Source organism: Triturus cristatus, chromosome 7, assembly GCF_964204655.1.
Source record: "Triturus cristatus chromosome 7, aTriCri1.1, whole genome shotgun sequence".
Lineage (NCBI taxonomy): Eukaryota > Metazoa > Chordata > Amphibia > Caudata > Salamandridae > Triturus > Triturus cristatus.
The window spans coordinates 516,799,062-516,823,137 of record NC_140590.1 but is presented as its reverse complement, the minus strand read 5'-3'; the positions used below and the strand labels follow the sequence as shown (position 1 = coordinate 516,823,137).

General features: G+C 46.1%; 1 protein-coding gene across 5 annotated transcripts in view; it reads right to left on the bottom strand.

Annotated features, from left to right (window-relative positions):
* Positions 1-24,076, bottom strand: part of SEPTIN9 (septin 9) — an 844,294-nt gene that overhangs the window by 71,259 nt on the left and 748,959 nt on the right. The gene's annotated exons all lie outside the window — the stretch shown is intronic.

Sequence of the window (24,076 nt, the reverse complement as noted above, 5' to 3'; positions counted from 1 at the left end):
TTGGTGGCCTTGTCTCATGACAGTGTGTCATCTGTTTGCTGTGTTGCTAACTTTGAGAGTCAATATGAGCAGTTTTTAGGTCTTGCATAGGGACAGCTTTAGTGTAATGAAGCATCGTGTAATAAAATAAAATTACTTAAACGAGCATTAGCAAATCTAATAGGTCTCCCCTATGTGAAAGCTACTGGCTTTGGCAATGTCTTTTAGCCATGTTGTAAAGCAGTGTGGCTATGCAGCACAGATAAAAGTAAAGTTGGAAAAAAGCACTAAGATGCAATATGCTTTTTTTGTATGGCAGGTGGGGTCTGCAACACAGACAATGGGACGAAGGGTGGAGAAGGGCAACAAGTAGAACTGGAGGTTGGGAGGGAACAATAAACAGATGATAAAAAAAAGGGCAGAGACGTGGCCAAATCATAGCACTTTTTTGTCTTATGGTGGATGCGTGGGGCAACGCAGACAACAGGGGATGGGTGGCAAGAAGTCACACAGACAACCAGAGGGTGGAACTGGGAGGAAAGAAGCAACACAGACAAGGGTGGGTGGTGGGAGGGGAAGAAGCAACACAGACAGGGGTAAGAAGGGAAGAAGCAACATGGACAGGAAGAATAAAGAAAATAATACCAGACACAGCGGGAAGTGAATGGACAGCGGAAGGATACTAATCAAAGTAAATCAATCCGTACTTGGCCCATGCTCCAAATGAAAGAACGGGAAGGGATATGGGCAAGCACTGGCCAATTAGGAGGCAGCAAATAGGAGAGACAATAAAACCAAAAAATACTAAGAAATGGGCGGGCGTCAAGCCCTTTATTGTACACAATTTCACTCTCAGTGACAGCACGCTCGCTGTCAGCAGGCGAAAGCCTAAAAAAATTAAAAATACCTAGAGGGGCTTTGGGTTACTGACACCATCTATTGGTCTGTTCAGCTGTCATTCACATTTTGCTTTGGCCCCCTACAGTTTACAGCCTGGGTGCAATGGGTCAGCCCATTTCTGCTACTGGTTCTTTTTTACTGTGGGCAATGGCATTGCCCAGATCATATCTGTCTAAAAAGAAGGGTAACTAAGTGCCATGGCTGGTGGGACAATTATTTTGCTTTGTGAATACTTTTTTCAGTCCAATCTTTGTCCTTTTTAGGTTTTGCCAGAGACAACACGTGCGCAGTCCCTGCAAGACATTTTGTTTACTTACAGGGGACTTGTAGTCCACTCATTGCTTACCATTGGTTTGCTTTATTGTCACTCTTGTTTGCTTGCTCCTCTCTGGTCAGTGCATGCTGGTTTGACTTCCTCTTCTTGTTTTTGAGCATCCCCTGGGGTATGGCACAAGTACTGCTCCCTTACCCAGTGTCGTGCTTTCAGATCTACTTTCCTCTTCTTGTGCAAGCACTCGAAAGAGTACATCTGTTTGCAACCACTGTCCGTCATGTTGCTTGGCCTCCCCGCCCCCCCATTGTGTTGCTTAGCCCCTCCTCCCACCCACCTTCAGCTGTCAGTCGGGTAGCCCACTCCCTCCAACCCTTCTTCAGCAGTCTATGGCGTTGACTGCCCCCTCCTTCCCTCTACCCACTGTCCCTCGTGCTGTTTGTCCCTCCTGTCTGCTGTGTTGTTGCCCCCTCCAGCCCTCTGACATTTTCATAGCACCTGTCCTACCCTCTTCCCGCTGTCCTCCATGTTGCTTGCTCCCTCCCGCCCTCCTGCCACCATCTGTGTTGGCCTGCCTCATCAGCCATTAAAAAAAAAAATCACTGACGAACCCAGTGCTGACCACATCATAGGGTGTTATTTTCTAACTGTATTTATTTTAATTAAGCTGCAGCACTCCGTCGTATTGTTGCTTGCTCATGGCCACCGTGTCCCATGTTGTTGTTTGCTCGCTCTTCCGCCCCATCCCATGTAGCTTGCCCCCCTCGTCCTGCCAAAATAGAAAAAAACATTGAAAAACCTGATAGCGCTAGCATAACGGAGACCAATTAGGCCTCTCAATGTGCTTTTTAGCCATGTTGTACAGTAGCCTAGCTTTGGTTTTGTTTGTGGGGATGAGTAGGAGTAGCTATTAGGCTGTGCTTGGCACAAGGCCACACCCTTGTGAGCGGTGGTGAAGAAGTCTATGAGTGACTGCTGAAACAACAGTGCGTTCAGAGTGCGTCTTGTTTCTGAGGCTACAAGGTCCACCGCAGCAGACTTCCCATCTGGCAATGCGCGTGCCTTCAGCAGGAAGATGTCAACGTCAGAAGAACCTGCCTGTGGTGGCAGCTGTCACCGCAGATTGTGCTTTCAGAGCAAACCGAACTGATAGAACATTTCAAGTCGAGTTTTGTAGGTCATTCCAGTGGCACTGGCCTGACGGGAACACCGGAGAACTGTAGACCAGGCAGCATTGCAGGGAGGGATGAAGAAGTGCTAGCCACAGGGAGAAGATAGCATATATTGTAGTGGCACAAACCGAGAGACAATTCTGCACACTCAAGAATGAACTTGTAACACCATACAACCATTAGGATAGCTCTGTTGTCTGATACCCTAAACTATAAGATCCAGAAAAGCTGAAGGACAGCAGAAAAGCTGTAATATCTGTGTAGCAAGAAAAGGTGAATTGGCGTGTAGACGAAGAAGCAAAACAAAGAAATATTCATGGTAGACAAGCCCCCCAGTCCTCGTCGCCTGAATACTGTCCTCCCCGTGATTCAGTCCTGGTCCTCCTAATGGCCTCAGTTGTGGTAATTCTGAATATCCTCCTCTCCTGGTCTATTCTTTATTCCTCTTCCTGGTCCTGTTAAGACCTCCTGGACTACCCTATCTTGGTTCTCCTGGTCCTCTAGACCCCCCTGGTCTTCCAGGTGAGTTTTGATCAAGGTTATCTGGATGAGTTTGGTTGTGGTGCTCCTACACTCGCTGATTGTCCTCATCGTTGTGGTCTTGTGCTTCATGTGTCTGGTTCTCTTCCTAATACACTAGGTAGAGGGCCTCATGGTTGTGTTCTCCTGGCCCCTCTTGGTGTCCCCCTTGCCATTCCTCCTCCTCCTTTTCCCTTGTCCTGGTCTTCCTGCTGGTTCAAGCCATGCTCCTCTTGTTGGCCCTCCTGCTCCTGGTACTCCCAGTCATGTGGTCCAATCCTGCTGCTCCTTGTGGACCTACTCCTTACCCTTCTGGTTTTCCTGGTCCTCTTCCTCCTGTCCTATTGAGCCGCCTTATCTTGTTAGCTCTGGTCTTCTTGCCTTCGTTCTACTGGTTGTTCTGGGCCTCCTGGTCACAGTGGCCCTGGGCCTACTGGTGATACTGTTCCACCCACCTCTCCTTCTAATCTTGATTCTTGACCAATGTATGGCCCCGATCCTCCTGGTGGTCCTGGTATTGTCCTGGGTAAGGTGGACGTCCTAGTGCCCCTCCTCCCGTGTTTATCCTCTTTCTATTGCTGCTCTTAATCCATTCGTGATCCTAGTCCTCTCCTTATTCCTAGTCCTATTCTTGTACTTCTTTGTCTTCTCAATCTTCCCCATTCCTAGACCGAGTCATACTCCAATACTCTTTCTCTTCCTAGTCCTGTTCTCCTTAATACTCCTGTTGCTAACCCTGTTCCTAGTCGTTTTCCTAGTTCTGTCTCTTCCTATTCCCGTTTTAGTTCCCTACCTGATCCTCTTTTCAGTCCTAGCTCTTTTTCTGGCCCTAGAACGCTTGCTACTTCTAGTAATTTACCAGTACTAGTCCTCTTATGGTCCTAGTTGCTCTCTCGTTCCTGCTCCTAGACAACTTCCTAATTCATTTGTTTTATTCCCAGCTTGCTTCCTGCATCAGAAGACGGGCCAGGAGGGACCCGCCTTCAACCCCAGGTGTTTTTGCTGTGGGACACTCGACCCTGCAAGATCTGCAACCTACAGTTCAGACCTGCAGCCTGAAGGGATGCTCCGCAGTGTAAGACCTGTGTAAACATAAAGATAGTTCTATTCTCTGGCTCTGAGCCTGTAAGGGCCGTGCAGCCTGAAGGGATGCGCCGAAGTGTAAGACATATGTAAACATAAAATATAGTTCTATTCTCAGGGTCTGAGCCTGTAAGGGCCGTGAAGCCTGAAGGGATTCTCCGCAATGTAAGACCTGTGTAAACATAAAGAGTTCTAGTCTCTGGGTCTAAGCCAGTGAGATTTGCGCAGTCTCAAAGAATGCTCCGCAGAGTAAGGCCGGTGTTAACATAAAGATAGTTCTAGTCTCTGAATCTGAGCCTGTAAGGGCTGTGCAGCCTGAAGGGATGTGCCACAGTGTAAGGACTGTGTAAACATAAAGGTAGTTCTGTCCTCGGAGTCTGAGCCTGAGCCTGTGGGGGCCATGCAGCCTGAAGGGATGCGCTACAGTGTTAGGGCGATGTAAACAAAGATAATTCTATTCTCTGGGTTTAAGTCTGTAGGTGCCGTGCCGCCTGAAGGGATGCACCACAGTCCAAGACTTCTGTAAACATAAAGATAGTTCTATTCTCTGAGCCTGCAAGGGCTGTTTAGCCTGAGGGGATTCTCTGCAGTGTAAGACCTGTGTAAACAAAGATAGTTCTATTTTCTGGGTTTGAGCCTGCAGGGGCCGTGCAGTCTGAAGGGATGCGCTGCAGTGTAAGACCGGTGTAAACATAGATACTTCTATTCTCTGGGTCTGAGCCTGTAAGGGCCGTGCAGTCTGAAGGGATGCGCCGCAGTGTAAAACCAGTGTAAACATAAAGATAGTTCTAGTCTCTGGATTGGGCCTTGCAGCCTGAAGGGATGCTCCGCAGTGTAAGGCCTGTGTGAACATAAAGATAGTTCTAGTGTCTGGGTCTAAGCCAGTGAGGTCTGTGCAGCCTCAAAGGATGCTCCGCAGAGTAAGGCCGGTGTAAACATGTTCTAGTCTCTGGATCTAAGCTTGTAAGGGCAGTGCAGCCTGAAGGGATGCGCGGCAGTGTAACATCGGTGTAAACATAAAGATAGTTCTAGTCTATGTATTTAAGCCTGTAAGGGCCGTGAAGCCTGAAGGGATTCTCCACAGTGTAAGGACTGTGTAAACATAAAGGTAGTTTTGTTCTCCGAGTCTAAGCCTGTAAGGGGCCGTGCAGCCTGAAGGGATTCTCCAAAGTGTAAGGACTGTGTAAACATAAAGGTAGTTTTGTTCTCCGAGTCTAAGCCTGTAAGGGCCGTGCAGCCTGAAGCGATGCGCCGCAGTGTAAGGCCGGTGTAAACATAAAGATAGTTGTAGTCTCTGGATTGCGCCGTGCATCCTGAAAGGATGCTCCGCAATGTAACGCTGGTGTAAACATAAAGGTAGTTCTATTCTCCAGGTCTGAGTCTGCAAGGACCGTGCAGCCAGAAGGGATGCTCCTAAGTGTAAGGCCGGTGTAAACAAAGATAGTTCTGTTCTCCGGGTCCGAGTCTGCAAGGGCCATGCAGCCTGAAGGGATGCGCCGCAGTGTAAGGCCGGTGTAAACAAAGATAGTTCTAGTCTCTGGATCTAAGCCTGTCAGGTCCTTGCTGCCTGAGGGGATGCTCTGCCTGCAGTGTAAGCCCGGTGTAAACATAAACATAGTTCTAGTCTCTCGATCTAAGCCTGCAAGGGCCCTGCAGCCAGAAGGGATGCCCCGCAGTGTAAGGCCGGTGTAAACAAAAAGATAGTTCTAGTCTCTGGATTGGGCGATGCAGCCTGAAGGGATGCGCCGCAGTGTAAGGCCGGTGTAAACATAAAGATAGTTAGTTCTGTTCTCCGGGTCCGAGTCTGCAAGGGCCATGCAGCCTGAAGGGATGCGCCGCAGTGTAAGGCCGGTGTAAACATAAAGATATCTCCGTAATCTGGGCCTAAGCAAGTAAGGCCCATGCAGTCTGAAGAGATGCTCCGCAGTGTCAGACTGGTGTAGCTATGTCACAGTGATATATGATGCCTTAGCCAATAACATCAGTTTATCCTTACATATAAGCCTGCAAGATCTGTGAAACCTGCAGGGCAGGTTTTCTACGGGAGGGCTGAGTCGGTAAGATCACTGTGACCTCACACATAGATCGCTCTATTCTCTTGGTCTGACCTGTATGCTGCGTAACTCGAATTTCCCCGGAGGCCAGCACGCCTCTGGCAGGGGGGCGAAGTGTGCAGATGGTTTCCTCCGTACATCACTTCCGGTCCAAGGACCAGCCCGTCTCCCCGTGGGATCCCGGACAGCCCCAGTCCCTCGCCCTGTGTTTGCTGTTTGGGAGCACACATGTAAGCACAGAGGTGATCGCATTAGAATTATAAAGGAAATGACGACGACGAACCCTGCCTCCCCCAGCTCTCCACCCGCCCGGAGACAATGAGAGCCCCCGGCAGCTAATCTATGTGTGTTCTCTCCTCGGAGCCCCAGTAAAACCAGAATAAATCCCATTTCAAGGTGGGCGCGCTGTGTTTACCTTCTTCCGCTGCGCAAATACATAGATATCTCTTTTACTGTGCGGGGCGCGGGCCTGGGCTCTGACGCCACCTCCCCCTCCCCTCCCCCGGCTGCAGCTTGAGAACGGTACCCGACACCAGGACAGACTTCAAACCACCAGCATCCCGGTGAATTAATTAAGGCCATATAAGACTAGGCAGATTTTAGATTCTGGGTGATTTCGAGAGCACAAATTCCTAAAGATTTTAGAGAACCCAAAAGCATGTGGATTTTCAAACCGTCCCAAAGCAAGCACCACTGCTGGCTTCGATGATGTGCCCAGTGACAGAGTCTTGGAAATTGTTGTTCAGTAAAACTACAAGGAACTCTTCTCCCGTTTCTTTTTGGCGACGTTCTCAGAATTGGGAAATTGACCTCCTTCCTCTTCTTTTTCACAAATTTCATAATACCAAACATTTTGCCTTCCCTGTTGATGTGAAAGAACCGGGGCACTTGGCTTTTGGCTGTGACCTGACGCGGACTGGCGCTTGACTTAAATAGGGGTTCTCTGAAAAGCCTCTTAAACTCAAGTATGCCGAGCCCTGACTGTCCGACTGAGCAGCACTGCCCGTCTGCGTTCCCCTGGACAGGAGCCCCCTCTGCACTTCAAACGACAACAGACCCCGGGGACATCTCTGACTCTAGTCCTCCACTTCGAACCTTCTGGAAAGACTTCAGCCCCCTGTCGCTGGTCCCAATGCCGTGTGCTCATTTTGTGTGATACTTCACCCGACCTCTGACCTACGCAAGTGCCACGACCTACTCCCTGTCTACGTAAAGCGCTAAGCACGCTTCAAGCTATGAAAAGGTTCCCAAATCAAATGTAAAGGAATACAATAAAATCTCAATTCTCCACAATGTCGGTCACGTTGCTTCTCTCTATATATTAGACCCAGGTCGGAATGACTCTGTGCAGTGCATGTCGCTTTGAAAGTACAATCCAGTGTAAGGAAAACGCACTGTTCTCTTTTTTCTGCCCTGCACTGCTAACAATCCCAAGGACAGGTATTCCAGAAAGTTTCTTTGTTTGATGACGTCAGCTTGTGCTTGAGCCCTGTGGTGACATCATTGACCGGACCGCCCCTTTAAACCAAGTGAATAGAACACTTCAAGTAAGGCTTTGAGCAGCAGTGACTTTGTGGAAGCTAAATTGTCCAAATCACGTGAATTAAACGTGAGAATTCTGATATCTTGGAACTGCTGAGGTGTATAAGAAACATAAAAGATGACAAAAAGAATGGAAATAAAAATAGGATGTAAAGGGTCCATCAGTGAGGGGAGCAAATCAGTGTGAGGGATTCTTCAACTAAGGCGTATGGGAAATTATTCAGACACATAACCTCCTAATACCATAGGTTCTGAATCTGTTTACGGAACAAACAAAACTCCACACATGCGGTATAGGACATTCGGCTTCCAGAACACAGACCAAGCCTCATAGCCTGAGGCACACAGGACAGGTATGACTGCACGATAGAACGGCTTTTCTTTGTACTTTCTGGAGAAGGCTGGGCAGAGCTGTGGATGGCTGTAGGCAGCTCTTCACAAGCATGGCCACGTGTCCACCAATAGAGCCCTTTCACGGGTTCGGCCTACGCTGTACCCAGGCTGCTGTCAACCGAGGTCCACGCAGCACAGCCCAAAGGAAGGATGCTGACTCTGTACCTCCACAGGCCACGGCACAGTAGATTGACGCATCCTCTATGCATCTCCTGCTAGAATTATGGTAAACCTTCTGAGGCATGTTACTTCAAAGCAGGAATTATGTGCACAGTAACCAGGGCCACTGGAATTCTGCAGCAGGGAAGGGCTACATTATGCATCAGGGCCACTGGAATTATATGGCAGGGAAGGGCCAAATTATGCAGCAGGGCCACTGGAATTATGTGGCCGGGAAGGGCTCAATTATGCTGCAGGGCCACTGGAATTATGTGGCAGTGAAGGGCCAAATTATGTAGCAGGGCCACTGGAATTAGGCAGCAGGGAAGGGCTTAATTATGCTGCAGGGCCACTGGAATTATAAAGCAGGGAAGGGCCAAATTATGCAGCAGGGCCACTGGAATGATGCAGCAGGGAAGGGCTTAATTGTGCTGAAGGGCCACTGGAATTAGGCAGCAGGGAAGGGCCAACTTTTGCAGCAAGAAAAGGCAAATTATGCAGCTTAATGCAGAACATGTTAGGATTGTGATACTTCAGTATATTGTAATTTTTACACTTGTTAACTCTCCCTGCGCAGTGGTTGCACCACATTAGTACCAGTAAAACACCCACATTAAGCAATAAGCAACAGAAAGGTGACCAATCAAGTTTTGCAAAGAGCCTTCAACTGATGGCAACACGTGGCTCTGCGCTTTTGGTGACTTTTCAACCGTTTGAGTTAGAAACTAAATAGTTTTGTTAAAATCTGTAGATTTTGCAACAAATGATGGATTACATGGTAAATGTATAATTATGCAAAAAACGCCGCAGCCACACAATCACAGAATTCCAGTGGCCAGGACAGTAATTAATGGATGGGCATTCTGCGGCACTTGTGCACAGAGGATAAAAGGGAAGAATTCTATGCACAACTACTATGATAAAGTGAATAACGGCTATGCAGTCTGCAGCATAATGATGACTCTGGGCACAAGAGAGGAAAGATAGTGTCCTGATTTCATGCGTTTAGTCACCACCCTGTATGAAAACCTCTTGATAGTTAGTGAAATCGGGAAAAGTACCACCACATTAAAGTCTCTATAGCTGCATCTGGATTAAAAACTGACAGCTAACATGACGGCAATTGACCTTTCAATGATTGCAAGCAATAAGAGAACTTAAATACGCATCAAGGTTCTGCAATGATATGCAAACATTTTGTTTCAAATGGTTGAAGATAAACATAGCACGTTCGGCCTTCATTTAAGAACAGTGGCGGCTCCTCCGTAATGGCAGAGGAGCATCGCCCCCCCCCCACCCCCCGCTGAAAAGCCAGCAGAGGCAAGGACATAAATAAAATGATAATAAAACGTTTTTATCATCATTTTATTGTGTGTCCTGCAGGCTGCCTGCCAGCCGAGCCGAGGGAGGGGGCAGCCACAGTGACGTACAGCTGCAGTACCAGGGAGGAGAGGGGGAGTGGTGGGCACTGCTCAATATGCGTGGTGGTTTGGCTGGCCCCAGAGGGCTGGCCAGGCCGTCCTGCACACTTAGCCTTTCTCCACCTATCTATGTTGTGCAGCTAGGTAGAGAAACCAACACAGACTCCTGGTCTATGTCTGAGCACTGAACCGAGGCACCCAGACCAATCCCAGCACTGCTCACATCCTGGGAATAGCATCCCCTGCCCCACCACTTTACAGTACAAGCGGCCGCTCCTGTTTAATTAGATATGATGCAGTTGAACCCATCTCTGATTGATAAGTCCATCCACAGCTGCCAAATTTCCAGGGCCATTTGTGACCAGCATTTTCAGTCAATGCTTTTTCTGTGTCCTGGGACTGGTAGTACTCGTTTTACAATCAGATAAACAGGGTTAAGGAGGCAAAGAAAAAAACTAGACTGGAGCATCTAGTCATGTGTGGACTTAGGAAACTCAGTAAGGCTACCAGTTCCAGCTGAGCACAGGATCAGATAGAGGTGAAAATCAGAAATTAACTTTGGCGTTAAGAGCCGTGTATAGCAACTTAAACAGCACCTGCAGGAAGGTGGCTCCACAGAGCTCTCGCATTTCCTGGTAGTGCATCTAGTCCAGATTTTTTTTTTTTTAATTTTGGGACTTGTGGTCCTGGGGTCAAAACAGGTTAAAGAGGGCTACGATTCACAGTATGAAATGAAAAATACCTGGACTGGGTGAGCATCAAACTAGGCAACTTAAAAGTTCTGGGTCCGATATACATTTAAAGGTCTCCCACTTAAGGTTCACAGGTGATTCCATGTCATCACGGACATAATGCCTCAGTACTTGAATTTTATTTAGCGCGTCGCTGTTTTGAGGTGAGCTAGTTACACTAAAGGGAACCAACACTGCAATCACATTGCATAAGGTTGTTAAACAAAAACCCAGGACTTGGGCACTACTGCCTTTCTAAGATGGAGAGATGTAGTAACCTACCTCTCGCTTTAACAATGAGCAAGCTTAATGGTCTCTTTCCCACCTCCCCTATGGCCACCCCCACTAGCCCCACCCCCTCCTCGCAACCACTCTGCCATTTCTTAGATTTCTTCCACTGTTTTGTGTGCCAGATTACTCTAGGTATAGTTTTTCGGTTTTGATTCTCAATTTCTCCGGATTCATTCAGAACAACGTTTTGCAGCAAGCACCTGTGGTCCTTTCGATAGTGCTTGAACTCAAAGCTTCGAAGCACTGTGAATGTAAGTGATCGTGTAACATGCGGCAGTGTACGAGCAGTGAATGATGCTGTCTGGAGTCCTGTGATGCAGTGGCACTTAGCACACCCTGCCCACTAGTATGCACAGAACCTGCTTCTGGCCTGAAAAGGTACTAAAATATCCCTGCACATGACTTAATCCATTCAGCCCCGACCGGATCAGAACCGGGAGCGATCAAGAGGCTTAGATATTTGCGGTAAACAAACAGGTTTTAGCTCAGCTCACATTTACAAACACCAGTTTCCCGGAGATAAGAGGTGATTTAATCAGGACTCAAGGTGAGTGGAATGACTGCAGAGGCAGCCGCTTCGAGGACACTGGCCGCTTTTATTCTTTCCGTGCTGCCAGTCTGCACACCCATTGGCCTGGAAGGCTTAGCCACAAAGTGAAGGCGGTTATCGGAGGACTGGTTTTCCGTTTTTATATAGGGATGCAGAAAAACATATTAACACGCACTGTAACTGTATGTAATACTCAGTAAAAACGTCAAGCAAGGAGCCTGTAGTAAGTTATGCAGTTCTTAGAGGGCAACACTGCCCTTCCGCATCGTTTAGCCGCAGCGAGGGGCTTCGCGGGACAGTGCCGTCTCTAGAGTCTGCGTGTGCCTGTATGGGAGACTGGTGGAGCGCTGGAGGTGCTTAAAAAAATATCGGAAACAAAAATATCGTGGGACAACATATTGTGTCAAGGATATTGAGGACAACCATATCGTGAAGATAAGTTTCTATAGGTAAGCTAAGTTTTATTGTATATAACTCCCCGTAGATGTACCTTGACGATCTAAGAATAGAAAATCTACAGTTCCTTATTTCCGCTCCATCTTTTGGTCCTGGATACTTGTGACACAATATTCTGTCCGCACAATATTTTTGTTTCCGATTGTTTATCAGGGGTTCGAGCTGGGTCACCAAAGGTGACATAAACGTTCATTGGGAAAGTGTGTCCGACAATGTGGTAGCGACAGTCTTAAGTATCCCTGTCTCCCTGTTTACATGTACTCTTTTTCCCCCAGGGACATGGCAAGGAAGAGGTGTGGCGCAGCGGCCAGGGGCTCACGGTTCGATCCCCGGCGGCAGATCAGCCCAGCACCTGTGACTCTGGGCAATAGCTCGCTTTACCTTCCAGACGGCCCCGCCTTGACACCTTCGGGTAATTGTTCGCCCTTTACAAATACTGGACATTTACATTCTAATTTCAGTGTCTCTGTCGTAGATAGTATGATACCCTGGCACAGTATCAATATCTATAGGCCCCTGTGCCAATGTCAGGGTGCTGTCCCAATGTCAAACCACCCCATTCAGGTACCTCGAGAAAGCTTTCAGTGCATGGTGCACTAGAACATGAAATTTGTAAAGCTCACATTAACCCAGAAGGGTTTCTTGGCGCTGAAATAACAGATGGTTATTGTTTCCGAAGTCAGAGGTACTCATTTAATCGACCTGGGAAGGATGAACGGCTGTGGACCCGCCAGGATTTCTACTTGTGACCATGAAGTTGACACAGAGCCCTGCACCAGATGCCTCAATCTACTAAGCCACCAGCTACAGCTGTATACATCATCTGTTAGAGTCACTATCCCCCTGTGCCAGCATCAATGTGTTCACGCCCAGGTGTTGGTATCAACCCCTTCCCAGTGTCAGTGTGTCTGTCCCGCTGCCACACCCTTTTGAGGCTCGACAGTGTGATGCAGGTGTGACTAGTACCAAATACTGAAAGAAGTACAGAGAGGGCTGGTATCAGGAGGCTCGCATCAGGAGGCTGGCACCAGGAGGCTGGCACCAGGAGGCTGGCATCAGGAGGCCGGTGCAACCACGGTCATGTCCAACAGCAAAAAAAAATCTCCAGGAGGAGGGATTCTCGAACTTGTGACCTCATTTCCTTCAGAGGCCTAAGCACAACAGTGTGGTGACCCATTATGAAGGCTGCTAATTATGACCTGTAATAGGGATGATGTGGCCACACCGTGGAAGCAGGCTTAACACCGCCACCCTGCTACTGATTGATCTAGAAATAGAGCCATATGTAACTCACACATGTATTCCCCACCCTGGCTCTCTCCCTTTCTCCTGCTGGTGTGCACGCTCAACCCATGCTCCCTGGCAGATCCTAATCCCTGACAGGCACTGCTGCTTTCATTTCCATCTCATACCCTCTTCTTCTCCCTACATTATGGCTGTCTGGTTCCTTCTTGCTGCTACTGCCCCTTCTTGACTATTTGCTCCTTCCTTCCTTTATGCTGGTTGGATATCTTTACTTCTCCCACCTTTCACTGTCCATAACATGAAATTACCATTACTTTGTTCTACCTACTTTGTCTTACCTTCACTCCAACCCCCATGCCTACGGCCTAAACTTTATCATTGTACTAAACTTATCCATGGCGTAACTTTTTATTTCATTTAATTATATTTACAAAAGTGGTTTCTTTATCTTTTTCTTTCTTTGTTTGGGACACACAAAGCACTTTATGGGAACATTTTTGTTATAGCAGGTGCACATCATATATGAAGTGCTGAAATAAGACCTATGGCTTATGGGGCTCGGGGGCAGTGAGCACTGATTTAAAAAAATTAGAATTTGATAGAGATGGGAAATTGAAAAATACTTGTGATAGAGCTGTACTTCATACTAGATAGCATGTATGTAAAATTTAACAAGACACTACTATTTGCAGGTAATGAGTACGTGGCACTCTATTATATCTTATACTAATATCACTGTGTTACGTTCCACTTTATTTTATACTTTTAATTTTATAATGTGTTATATTTTGCAGAGATAGTTTTTCTTCCTTTTCCATTGATAATTGGTCTCAAATGTATTATTGATAAGCACGGGTCAAACTAAAACGTATAAAACTCACACACATGTTATAGTCAGCTTATGAATGCCTCGCTGAAGTTTTGGAGGTTTACCACGAACATTTTTAATATGTCTACGTTTTATATATGTATATGACCAAATTCAGAGTAAGGTGAGATGTGTTTCGCATGTAAGGATAAAGCAAATAGTTCTCAGCATTCCAAATGACGTCACAAAATACTGCTCCCTGCATGCTTTTTGAGTACACGGATAAAAAAGTCTCAGTTTGAATTCTACAACCTAGGCGTAGTGGTGTGGGCGGGTCTACCGTGAGCCTTACACAATATGAGAACACCACATGCCCACAACTTCGATACTTGTTTCACTATTGTACTTTGAAGTTATGAAAGGACTAAGTGTTTCAATGCATTGCTTACTGTCAATCTTCTCATTTTATTTCATAGATCACCGAAGTATCTCTGTTAGTGATTGATTTTGCGGTATTACCAATGCTTAAATTAATGATAGAGGCCCGCCACTTCCGAGTCTGCAAGCTACCCTCGGCTGCCCCTACACCACTTCAAGCTTGCTCCCAATGCTGCGAGCTTCCATACATTCCTCACTTCTGCAAGCTTCCCTCTGCTGCCCCTAAACCACTGCAAGATACCCAACACTGCTCCCAATGCCGCAAGCCTCCACACATTCCTCTCTTCTGCAGGCTTCCCTCTGCTGCCCCTAAACCACTGCAAGCTACCCAACACTGCTCCCAGTGCCGTGAACTTCCATACATTACAAATTGGGCTTGATATAATTTTACACATATTCAGGAATTAAACTACAATAGCACCAGTCGGGATAATGTGGTGCAATGGCTAAACACTTATAAGGTTCCATAGGCGAGACCTATTGGCTATGCCAATGCTTGTTTTCCATGCGCTCAAGCAGGGATTGTAACACAGGTCGTTAATTCCAAAGTTAGCAATTAAACTGCTAAACCACACCTCCACTTGGCCACATCATATGAAAACTGCCCATGAATTGTCAAAGTTCACAAAATATTGATACATGTATAAAAATGCTGAACAGTGGCGTAACATAGTCCCCAGCGTGGAGGGAGGGAGGAGCGAGCTCCAGGGGCCCCCTCAGTACAGTACCCTGGCCTGAGAGCTCCTGTCTAACTCCGGAGAGGGGTGCCTCCTTGTACTTTGAAGGGGGGGCTTAACTTTCGTTACGCCACTGGTGCTGAAGCCCATTGCGACCCACCAGAAGTACGCACCTCCAAGGGCCATCATCTAAAACTTTTGTGACTTTGGTTCCATTTGTCACATGGCCGAATCCAGGCCTATTCAGCCACTTCAACAGACCAGATACAGGATGTTGACTAGCTTTGTCCCAAACCTACAGACCCATCGGCGCGACCTGTCTGTTAAGAGATGGCACTCGTGAGAGAAGTCTTTTATAAGAATGGGTCGGCCTTATATAAAGCAGAGAGTCGGCTGGGCCTCAACTATATATATATATAGATATATATAACAAAGTGAAGCCTCTGCTATGGGTCAGTATCAACGCTATTACACACACATGCTATTTATTTGCTTTCATCGTTAAATTAATTTCATTTAGCATCAGTACCCGACTTTATTCATTTTCATATCAACACTCCTCACATGACGTGCTATTTGATCTTTTTTGCATTTTATTGAGTCATAGTTTCAATTCATATCATTACGGTGCAGTATAAAACTATTAGTGTAACTATGTTATTTACAGTAAGGCAGGAGAGCCCCGTCAGCAGTGCTTGTGATGTGTATTGGGTATTGGAGTTAGGAAGATGAAGGACATAATTGGTAATTTCATTGAGTATCAATAGTACACCAGGCCTTTCTTTTGAAATACAGCGAGGAATAGGTATTTTTATGTTTACTTAGTATCTTAACACACCCACAGATAAAGGTCTAAACCACGGGTCATGTATCAGTTCAATTTTCAAAGTTTTTTTTTAAATCGGCTAGATCTCCTTAGTTAGGTGTGTCGATGTGTTTCAAACCCATGTGTCCCAGGGATCCTCCTCAGGAAGGGGAACTGGTGGTATATGTTCACATTCACCTAAACTTAGACAGTTGGTTTCGATCTAAAAAAAAAGGGTTGACAGCCATTTAAATAAAAAATGTAAAAGATATTCATTTCCCCTAACCCCGGCCCCTCCCAGATACATAAAAAACAACCGATGAAACTAGATGCAAACCTATACCACCAGTTTCCAATAAAAGAACTGATGTACTCTTGATACACAAAGAAAGGAAACTAGACTAGTGTGCACGTAGACAGGTGTCTGAGCTCTAAATCCCAGAGTAGAACCTATCACTAGTGACTCAGTCTCGCACCCTCAGGTGGCTGATAACTCGAGCACCAGTGGGTAGGGTAATAATAGCACATGTTATTTAAGAGCAACGACACACCGCAGCTGCTAGGCAGTGGCATATAAATGCTAATATTATATTCCACTCCACCAAGTTGAACATGCTGCGCTGGGCCAGTGCCCTCACCACTGCCCCATGCTGCTGACAACATGGGGCTGAGGCTGGCACGATGCCCTCCCCTAATAGAAGCCTGCTTAGTCAAGCCGACTGCCCCCTCCTTCATCCAGTGCCACCAACAACAATTCAGTCTTTCACGGCAGTGGGAGTGCGCAGTCAGCCGGCGGGGTGCGCCTGGGCCTTGGGTGGGATTACTGCACTTCGGAAACGTTTAGCCATGGTTTAGCCGCTGTCCGGGGGCATTAGCGCCTCGTAATCCCAAAGTCCAGCACACCGGCCAAAATCTCGTGAACGTGCATGCCCAGAAGCCAAGAGCTCGGAAAATGCCAATGTGCGCCATAGCAAGGAGCAGTGCGGAGGGCAAGGCCCCGGGTCTGTGGAGTTCAAGTTCCCATCACTCACCCTACTTGCTTGCGAAGACGTCGGTTTACCTTCATGCGACTCAATGAACGTGCCTAGAAGACCGCAGTCACGCTCTTGTGGAAGGTAAATACATGGCAGTTCCATAGGTAGAAAGTGGACTCCAGTGTCACAGTCCAGGCCCCATCTCAGGGAGGCAGACGTGTCCCTGGTGGTTCCAGACTATTTTCACATTACTAAGAAAACTGATACATTATTACAAAAACTGATTACCTGCTCTGGTTTGTCCAGAACTGGTATTGATCAGTTTGCTTGCCTTCCTTCGTGGGAAGCACGCAGTTTTTATTTTATCGTTAATAAATCATCAATGGTATTAAACAGACTGTTTGCTTGGGTATATTAAAGCGTTGCTTGAATTGTGAGGTACTTTCGACCTCAGTCACCAGGCCTTCCCTTGGGTGGCGCTCCAGGACGTTGTTTATACCTCATTGGTCCATTACAAAAACGGCCCAACCATATGCAAATCAATCTTGGTTCGGCACACAGCGGCAGTGCTGGCCTGGCTAATAGGCCACGCCCCTCCGACAATCCACGCCATCATCCAGGTTCACTGAGCCCCATCCGGCACAGGCTGGGATGCTACTCACTGGAACTCTGTGTTTACAACCGATTCAAGCACACCCAACGTTCACAATTAGGGTGTATATAATTTAAAAACTGCTGACGCAACTTAATCTCCACCTCTGTCCTTGTTCTCACTCTATTCTTACTTTCACATACATTCTCACGCGTTTTCAATATTTCTGATTTTCTATGTATGGTGGGCTATACATTCTATGACTGTGCTATACAAACTATAAAGTGTTTTTATTATCAGGCTCCGTTCTTACCTGATCTGCCCAGTTCACTACCCAACTAGACACCGCTGCTCTACTCTTAAACATATTCGATCTAAGCGCCTCCTTAATATTCAGTATCTTTCAATGTACGCAGTTCTGCTCGGAGAGAATGGCTGAAGAAAGCTGGGCAGGATGAGAGGCAGGCGGAGTAAAGGAAACATGTAGTTGAGATGCTTAGACTCGGTCACATATCAGGTAGAACCGCTGGCCTTTCAGAGGTGCGCGCCTGACCACTGGCTCCGCCCTACACTTGGAGGGAAGCTACTCCCTGCAGCCTCTTTGGGACCGCGGCTGCCGTACTTACCGCTGGTGCCAGGGGTCGTCAAGAAAGTGAAAGCAACAAAGGAATAATGAGGGCTTCCCTGGCACGTCAGCAGATACCGTTGAAGGGCCCCGGGAGGAACAACAAAAACCCGTGACGTCATCGAAGGCGAAATGACATCTTGAACGAGGCGAGACGGGCCCTTCCTCACCAGCACAGACATCTGCCTCCCGCACCCCCTACAGCCCAGCCAGCCCCTTCTCTGTGCCCCCAGCGAGCTGCCTCCCCCCCCTTCTCTGGACCCCTCTTAACGGGGTGTTTGATATTCATGTCACTTCTTCTGGAAAACACTCAGCTCATAAACAAGCGGCCGCTTCACGGCCCTGGAGCCCGATGTGAAACAAAGAGGGAGAAAAACGAGCTGCCCTGCTTGGACCAGTCTGACAGCCCCGGCTGCGGAAGAGCTGCCAAGAGCAACGAGGGGCGCGAGCCCCGCCTCTGCAGCGCCCCCTCCCTGCTGATGGACAGCTGGACTCGGATCTTGCTGCGGCGTCAAGAGTAGCAGGAATGTGAGCACTGGAGGAAATCTTACTTGGCGCGAGCTGACAAAGCCAAGCGTTTCTGCTACTGTACAGTGAAAGCTTGTTTGCAAACGTCACAAACCAGCATTTGCAATGCAATCGGTCTCGCCTTTGGGACCTTATATGTATTTAGCTATACAGCACATTAGCCTGGGTGCTGAAACATCTAATGTTCTTTAACATGGAGGGAAATTAAGTACCAACCCATGTGACACGCCAGGTATGGCAACACATGGAGAGAAATATTGCCTTTCAGCTGGAAATGGTATAGTCCAAAGCTCTGTTTTGAATATAAAAGCAGGGCCTTTGGTAGTCATATCACTGAAATTACAAGATTTGAAAAAAATATTATTGTCTACGGGTGCTCGTGGAAGACAATTTCTATGAACTGGGATCTAGAGAATGCTAAAGTGACTCTGGTGTTTTACTGACCTCAGCTGGTCGTTTTCTATCAAAAAAGTTAAATAGAAGCAGTGGACAGAAAAATTAAAAAAAGAAAGTCCCTCAGCAGAAAGCCCTTCTGGTATTTTACTGACCTCTGCTGGTCGTTTTCTATAAAGACAGTTAAAAAGCGGCAGTTGAACAGAAAAAAAAGTCCCTAAGAGGAAGCAGACAAGTCCTAGGGCTGATCTCCAGAGCCCACAAAGTACATACACATATAAGTATATACTAAGGTATATACAAAAGGTCTCAAATGCATATACTTTGTATATACAAGAGGTCTTGAATGCTCGACCTAAAAAGTAGCCTATGTTTGCCAATTGGGGATGTTTTGAACTTGTAAAGACAGGTTGTATAACAGTTTTGCAAGGGGTGGAAGGCTGCATGGATTTGTGCTTGCTGAATGCAATTTTTGATTTAATATCAGGGAAATCAACAGTAAAAATGGCGCAGCAGACCATAAAGCGCCCAAAACAGCCAAAAAACAAGCCCACACTGACCTTTCAGTCCAGCCCATCGGGAACTGCCTGAGTGCCCTATAGGTCAGTCCGACCCTGTATGCCTCACAGCACTGTGCAACGTACAACTGCTGCTCACTGTACGGCAGCACCGCCACAGCTACTAGTTACAACACAGGCACTACGTACAGCACATATAGTATTCATACCTAGGCCTTACAGCACTGCGGAACGCATAGCTCCTGCTCACTGCACCGCCACAGCTACTAGTTACAGCACAGTAACTACCTACAGCACATATAGCATTCATACCTACACCTCTCAGCACTGCGGAACGCATAGCTCCTGCTAGCTGCTTCCTTTTTGATGGCTTCAAAGTTGGTAAAGAATAAGGCAAGGTGGTGGGAGAACTAAAAGAATTTTGATGACACAGGAGCTTAACATCATTTCAAACATCATCTGGTCACTGCCCTTAGGTTTTTTCTATAAACCAACCCTGGAGCCAAACATCTTTGCCATCCCTCCGCATACAATGCACAACAGGTTTTCTGCCCTGTCTGGACTTGGCAGCCTGGATTGACTGATGCCCATCCCAACATTTGCGGAACCTGTTCCCATTAGTTCCCTGCCCAATTCTTTGGGACATGACATCCAAGAACCATACGACTCAAACCTGTATGTGCTAAGCTGGAACGTTGCAGGCTTGGCCTCTAAATTAAATTCTGAAGACTGGTTAAATATAGTCCAAAATATGACATCCTCATGTTCCAAGAAACCTGGGCCACAAGGGATCTATATCTAGAAGGGTTTGAATGTTTCAATAACATTGTACCAGTTCCTAAAGTAGGCCACCCATCTGGCGGACTCTCCATCTGGGTTAATATTTCCTCAGGTAGCAGTGCTAAGATTGTTCCTACAAACAATGATAATTTTCAAGCTCTTACCTACACATGGGGGCCCCAATTTGTTTTATACATTTTTTATAATAATGACTTTTTAACCTCACCAAATATGATTTTTTTTATTTATTGTTTTTATTGCTAATTTACAAAGTCAAAAGGCGTCCCATAGTTTGGTTGGAATTTGCTTAGGCGGTGACTTTAACACCAGGATTCCTAGGGAAAACAAATTAGCTATTGTTCGTTCGGCTTACGTGCACTCATGCTAAAGGGGGACAGAATTGTTAGATCATTTGTCTAATCATTATTTATTAAGTGTGATAGAAATCGTGGCTGTATGTCACAATGATAATTGCTTAATACCTACATACAGGGGCCAGGGTTGCGCCTCTACCGTTGATTTTGTTTTTATACCTGTCACACTTGAAGACTTATTAAAGGCAGAGGTCTAATCTACTATACAGGGCGGACATACCCCATCTCAACTACGATTAGACTGGCCCGAGACTAGATTTTGTTAAAGAGCCAGGGGCTAGTAACCTAGTGCCCTCGATTGATGATCTAAGAGTGATTTGGAAAGGCATTGATAACAAAAATGTGTTTTCCAAAATGATAAAAGCACACCCATCACTCATTGATATTTGTCTGTCACCTAACGATCCTAACCCAGAGGCAATTAACGCTTTTAGTCATCTATGTGCTGGCATTAAACAATTGATTTGGAGACCTGCATTAGATACTAATCAGAACCCAAGATGGTTTAATAATGCCTGCTTGCAAGCAAACAGAGAACTCCGTGTAGCACTCACAGTAACACCAAGCGATGCAACTGTCGTTAAGTCTCTGAGGTCACACTACAAACAAGTGGCCAGGCAACGAAAAGACGAGATTCTCAAAGAACCCTGGGACAATCTTGCCTGTCCCGCTAGTCTTAACAATGGGAATGGTTTCTGGGCAGCAGTTAAAGGTATGAGGTCTATAGGTCTTACTCTCACCCCCTTGAGCTGTAACATGACAAGTGAAGCCTGGGAAGCCCATTTTTCCAAGATCTATACAGCTCCATCCCAGAGCGAGGATCCTTTAGACTCCCAGGGTGTGTCGCGGATTTCGATATCCGTGTCAGAAGTTGAGGACACTATTTATCAAAGCCTGGGTAATAAGACCCCTGGCCCTGATGGGCTTTCTATTGATCTTATCAAGCATAAACCCGAATTCTGGGCACCCCTTTTACTTAATGTTTTTAACAATTTAACAAACCCTTTTATCCCGAGCACATGGACTACCAGTATCATTGTTCCGATTTTTTAAAAAGGAGACCGATCCAACCCTAGTTGCTACAGACCGATCTCCCTGATAAATTAGGAACCGTGGAAAAGTGCCTAAATCTTAATTTGATTGTCAGCAAATATACTATAGCCCGGAAGTCGCTCATTTACTTGGCTTTTATGGACCTCACCTCAGCCTTTGACTATGTCAACAGGTAATGCCTGTGGTCGGTTCTTTTAAAAGATGGGTTGGATGAGGTTTTAGTTCATTTTTTAGCTCATTTGCTCAGGGATTTGAAGGCACGGGTGAGGATAGGTAAGGACGGGGAGGTGTTAAGGGACATCAATATTGGTAGAGGGGTCAGGCAGGGGTGTGTACTGGCCCCTCTCCTATTTATTCTATATATTAATAATTTTTTTAACGTATTGTCCGAACTTACTAATGATGTCCCGAGAATCACCCGGTACTACACTCCACGCCCTATTGTACGCGGATGATGCAGTTCTAATGGGTCGCACACCGAATGCACTACGCACTTTAGTTATTTCATGGCTGACTTAGACCTTTGCACTAATTTAAAAAAATCATTCATAATGACCTGTGGCCCTAAAAAGCACCTTATTAATTCAATTACCTCAGGTCCAGAACGCTTGTTACACACTTGCACTTTCCCATATTTGGGGTTAGTATTTTCTGACAACGGCTCTTGGGCAGCCCATGCAGCCCATAAAAGTAAATTTTCAAAGGCCACCAACTCAATTTTGAGCCTCCCACAACCCAAAAGAGCCGAGGTAGTGCTATCTATAACTAAAATCTATAAAATACAGTGCATTCACAACGCAACATACGACGCAGAAGTTTGGGGCTTTACAAAATGCAGAGGTATCCAGGGAGAGGAAAACAGATTTTGCCGGAAACTCTTAGCGGCCTCAATTTCCTCCTCACAATTTGTGTGCCATAAGGAATTAAAACTGCCTTATATTGAAGATTATATTAGGTCCCATCCATCCTTATTTTGGTTAAAAGTCTGGCAAAACCCAGCAGCTACATAATACTAGAGACATAATAGAAGACTGCCTTAAATGTGATAAGGGAGGGAGCATATCCTGGCTTGCCGCCGTCAGAAAAAGCTTGAGCAGCGTGAATTTGGAACACATTTTTCTAAATCCAACTGACCTAGAGGCAATAAGTAAAAAGACCCTCCAGGAGGCACTATACTAACAATACAGTAAGACAAGAGATGCTACAGAGCTTTCAAAATCATCAGTTGCAAGGTACATGTCTTTGGTGGCTGTCTGTAGCCCCCGATCACATCTGCCATCCAGCTACCTTTTAAATAACATAGGCCAGTGGGAGAGAAGTTTGCTCTTTCGCTTCAGGGCTGGAACCTTAAAATACTCATTTTGCTTCCCTATAGGCGTTAATATCAATTTTGAGCAAATGCCCTGCCCCTGTGGCACACGCAGCAATCAATCTATGCTACACTTTTTATTTTTCTGCAACTTTTATCAAAAATACACCAAACAATTTGTAATCCTCTTCTTTAAGGCTACTGCCTTTATTGATTATAGAATAGCCTATCTGGAAATTTGTAGGCTCAATAGAGATGATCTGATTTTCTGTGTAAGTTCCTTCTTGAGAGTGGCAGTTCGCTCACGTGTTTTAATGAGCACCCCCCTAATCCAGCTAATTTTATTCACTCTTATTATGCGGTTATCTGATTGGAGTTATAAATATTTATCATAGGAAGGTGCGCCTCAAAAAACTACTGTTCTGTACATTAGAATTCTCCTTTTATAGCTCACATTCAATTGCACTTTGTATTATGCTGCATAAACTATTTATATTTGATTGAACTTTATTATAATATGCTGTTATTCATTGAACATTTGATTGCACTTTATAATACTATGCTGCAAACTGTTAAGGGTTACATACCCTTCGTGTTCCAATGTTATCCATGACGCTGCTGCTTTGAATATTAAGCCCCTTTTTGCCTACTGTTTTTACACTGTGCATTGCTTATAATTGTACTTTGCTGGTATTTTAATCTGTGCTTTTATGGATATTTATATCCGAATAAAGATTTATTGAATTGAATTGAATTAATGTGCCACCTCTGGCTCACTCTGGTCAGTACTGGTGGCCATATCTGGATTCACACATCCAGAATGGAGACCCCCAATTTGTTATTGTTCACATTGTGGAGGCCGTGTGTGAGTTTAGTTATGAAGGCCACCTCTGGCATATTGTACCTAGTTCTAAGTTTCCTCTAGTGTGCTGTGCCCATTTCTTCAGACCACATCTGGAGAGCATGTTTAATTCTGGAGACTGCTGCAGGGAGGCATGCTATTTCTGGATATATATTATTTGAGGCACTGTCCTCAGTTCTAGGAGCATCATCTGGTGTGCTGTGTCCCATTCTGCGCACCAGATCTAGAGTGTATGTCTAGTTCTGGAGACCACCTCTGGGTACTCTTGCCATTTCTGGTGGCATTATGTAGGCACTCTACCCATTTTCTAAGGCCTCATCTGGTGTGCTGTGTCCAGTTCTGCGGACCTTATCTGAAGTGCATATCTGGTTCTAGAGGCCACCTAGGGGTACTTTTGCTATGTCTGGTGGCAATATTTGAGGTACTGTGCCCAGTTCTGGAAGGCTCATCTGGTGAGCTGTGTCCAGCCCCAGAGGGGTGACATATACAGTTGTGAGCACAGGTCTATAAACACTCTCTGCTGTACTAATAATCATGAAATGAGTAACTGGAGAGTGGAGGACTAGCCAGGGAA